Below are 4,503 nucleotides of genomic sequence, written 5' to 3'. Positions count from 1 at the left end.
AGTAAAGTAAGAGTCCATTGATATACCAATGGGTAAAAGGGAAGTACAAGTGTAGTTAAGATACGGCACAAACTGGTTTTCCTATTTTAAGGGCTGCAAATTTAATTTCCTACAGGTGTCATATGAATTCCTTAACAGAGCTAGGTGGGCTTATTGGCATCTGCGGTTTGGCCTCAGTTCCCAGGATAATGGAGAATAATGGAAAGTAGTGAACAGGAAAGCAACGTCCCTGTGTGAAAGGCACAGACACTTCCACTCCTCTGATGATGGTTACGATCATCTACTAGTGTCATATTTTTCACAAAGAAAAGCCCAAATGAGAAATCTCTGCATTTTTAAATTGAAAAATAATTTTTTTATATTTAGTGTTCATTTTTAAGAGACTTTATTTTTTAAAGCAGCAAATTTGAGCAGAGGTACATAAATTTCCCATATACCCTCTGTCTCCACACAGGCACCGCTTCCCCCACTATCAACATCCTATACCAAAATGGCACACTCATTACCACTGATGAACCTACATTGACACCTCATTATTACCCAGAGTTCATAGTTTGCATTAGGGTGCCCTCTTGGTATTGTATATTTTATGAGTTTGAACACATTTATGGTATAGCATGTATCCATTATTATAGAATTATATAGAATGCTTTCAGTGCCCTAAAAATCTTCTGTGCTCTGCCTCTTCATCCTTCTCCTCCACTTAACCCTGGCAGCGCTGATCTGTTTATTGTCCTGTACTTTTACCTTTATAAGAATATCATTCATGTATTTGGAATCATACAGCATGTAGCCTTTTAGATTGGCTTCTTTCACATAGTTATATACACTAAATTTTCCTCTCTGTCTTATCATGACTTGATAGCTTTTTTTTTTAGTACTGAATAATGGTCTGTTATCTGGGTGTACAATAGTTTAGTGATCCATTCACCTACTAAAGGACATCTTGGTTGCTTCCAAGTTTTGGAAATTATGAATAGAGCTTCTATAAACATCTGTGTGCAAGTTTTTGTGTTGACATGAGTTTTTAACTCTTTTGTGTTAATGTCAAGGAGTACATTTGCTGTATTATATGATAAACATATGTTTAATTTTATAAGAACCGCCAAGCTGTCTTCCAGAGTGGCTGTGTCATTTTACATTCCAACCAGCAACAAATGAACGAGAGTTTCTGTTGCTCACATCATCACCGTCATTTGATGTCATCTGTGTTTTGGAATTTGCCATTCTAATGATGCATAGTGATATCTTCTTGTTTTAATTGGCAGTTTCCTAATGATGTACAATGTTGAGCATTGTCTCATAGGCTCATTTGTCATCTGTATTTCTTCTTTGGTGAAATGTTAATTTAGGACTTTTGCCAATTTTTTTTCTATTTTTTTAAATTTACTGGGGTGACAATTTTTTAATTGGATTATTTTCTTATTGCTGAGTTTTAAGAGTGTATTGTATATTGTGGGTAACAGTCCTTTAGCAGATAGATTTTTTGCAAACACTTCCTCCTGGTCTGTGGCTCGTCTTCTAATTCTCTTGACATTGTAATTTGCAAAGCAGAAGTTTTTAATTTTAATGAAGTTTAGTTTTTTTTTTTTTCGTGTACCATGCCTTTGGTGTTGTAGCCCAATAGTCATAGCCATACTCAAGGTCATTTAGACTTTCCCCTATATTATCTTCTAGGAGATTTATAGTTTTGTGTTTTGCATTAAGTCTGTAATTCATTTTGAGTTAATTGTTGTGAAAAGCGTAAGGCCTATGTCTAGATTCATTTTTTTTTAACCTGTGAATGTTCAGATTCTAGCACCATTTGTTGGAAAGACTGTCTTTACTCCATTGTATTGCCACTGCTCCTTTGTCGAATCTGCCGACTACTTATGTGGATCTATTTCTAGGCTATACATTCTGTCCCTTTTAGTTGTCTATTCTTTGGCAAATACCACAGTCTTAAATACTGTAGCTATGGCAAATGTTGAAATCATGTAGCATCTGTCGGTTCTCCAACTTTGTTCTTTTCTTCTCTTTCAATCTGATGGTGACTATTCTCAGTCTTTTCCAAATCCATCCATTGTGTAATATTATGAAAATATTGTCTTAATATTGTGTGTGCCAACACTGTATAGGACAAATTTGACATCTTTGCAAGCTCCTTTTAGCCTACAGATTGCAAATGTGTGAAGCTTACACCAGTATATCAAAGTACTGTTTTGAAAAGATTTCTAGAGAATTTCTGTTTAGTATTTGGTATGACACTGAGGGGAAAACTTGAATTCTTTTCAGAACTACCCTTTAGAAAGAATAGAACAGAACTGATCACTTAAGAGTTATCCTAGTGGGCCAGACACCGATGATAATGCCTTCTATTAATTCAAAACAAAAGCAGGGACTGTGTCCACCTAGATTTACAGTAATCTAGCCACCATGAAAACTACATCCAATGAAGCAGATTTCAAAAGGGACGCTCAGTTGCTTAAGATAGAAATCACTGCTGGAACCAAATAAGGAGGTGTCATTAAAAGATGCCAATTTGACAGAAATGCTCTTTCTTTGTCAATTTAGTATGACCTTCTTATGTCATTTTCTGAGTGGAAGCAATAACTCCTGAATTGACCATATCTCTACCTGCTTCAGGCCCTTTAAAAAAATTATACTCTTACCCCATGTAGAATGCTCCCTCTAACACTACACACACACACACACACACACACACACACACACACACACATTTCCTTGCAATTGTTGATCCTCAAGATTATACTAAATTTTTCTGTCACATAATCAAACAGTTAATTTGGTATTTATGCATTGAATTCTATGTCAGCTATCAGACTATAAGGTCCACAGTGGCCAGAGTCATGAAAGATACCTTCTCTAGTATATTCCTTTTTCCTAAGGCACTGTTTGCATACAGTCAGAATAAGTTAATGTTTGTTGACAGAATAACTAAATATAAATGAATATATTGTTCACCTTTGTGAACATTATTCTTTTCTGAAAGTATGAAACATTTCATTTAAATATGTGATGGAAATGAAAAGTGAGAAACATTGGATGTGGACTCAAGACATTACTGATATTTTTTCTGTTTTACTCTAAGAATGGCAAAAGCAGTCCTTCAACTTATAATTGTACTAGCATAACTTGAAATAATTACCAAATATAAAGAAACCAACAAGAAATCATAACTATACTGCTCATCATGGTGTGGAATTGAGAGTTACATCATTGTTTATATATCTACAACATTGAATGAAGAGACATCTATTGAAAACCTATGTATTTAGAATTAGTCACTCATTTTAACTGTGTCAGTCCAGAACCATGACATGATGTTCCTTACAATATTAAAAAGCCCTAGATTATTATGTTGAGATTTTTTTTCTTGAAACTTCTAATAATATAACAAAATTGCAGTTTCACAGCTGTGATGGTTCCTTGGTTTCCATAGAAGAATTTTTTTTTTAATAAAGCAAGCACTGATAATCCATCCATATTTAAATGTTCCCCTTGCATGATGGCTCAATTATTATTGTTGGTACTAATCATCCAAGTACTTGGCAAGACTCATTCATACTGCAGGAAAGCAAACTTTCCCAGAAATCAAAACACCAAATGTTCTGAACAAAATAATTGGAGGATAAGGGTCTTCTCAGAATCTGTAATTTTTACTTGACAGAACCTTGACAAATGTGTGAGTGGGTGTTTAATCAAAAGGATATTTGTCATAGAGCATAGCTCACAATTTTCAACACAGCAAAGGAAATATTTGGTTCCTATGGTGCAACTGGAGCTGAAATCCAGGCAGACCATTCCAAGTCTCTGATCCACATTGATTTTCAATTCAAAAGTCAATGACTTGAAGATTCAATTTTTGCTATTTGTACAAATAGGAAAGCAACTTTCCTTGCACAGGCAGTGCTAACTGTGCATGATGACACACAGGTTCTAGGAGCTGAGGCTATGTGCCTGAATTAAAGAAATACACAGTATACTTTTCTGTATGTTTATGCAAAGGAAATGATATTATCTGAGCCATAATGTTTATGTTTATATACATTCACCTTTGAAAATAATTGCAAAAAAATGAGAGAGAAAATGTGTATTTATAATTTACTTTTTCTTGACAAACTTAAGCTTTGTAAACTTAACAATTTCAGAAACTGGCACACCTTTGAAAGTGCCAGTTATTAAGAGTGTTGTAGAATACACTTTAGGGGATGTTTACAGCTACTTGTATCTTATAATAAAATCTGTCTGGCTATTAGAGTAATGCTTTTTCCCTAACCTGTTTTTCTCCCTATATGTGTTTATGCATTAGGAAAAAAAAAAGAAACATAAAATCAAGCTGTGAAAACACCTATGTGTACATATGTAGTACTCAGTATTCAGATTATTTTGGGGAAAAAAATAAGAATTTATAATTTGTATCCAGAATCTATTTTCCTTCCTTCCTTCCTTCCTTCCTTCCTTCCTTCCTTCCTTCCTTCCTTCCTTCCTTCCTTCCTTCCT

Source organism: Hipposideros armiger, unplaced genomic scaffold (assembly GCF_001890085.2).
Source record: "Hipposideros armiger isolate ML-2016 unplaced genomic scaffold, ASM189008v1 scaffold_601, whole genome shotgun sequence".
Taxonomy (NCBI): Eukaryota; Metazoa; Chordata; class Mammalia; order Chiroptera; family Hipposideridae; genus Hipposideros; species Hipposideros armiger.
The sequence above is the reverse complement of the archived record's forward strand: the minus strand, read 5'-3'. Positions refer to the sequence as shown.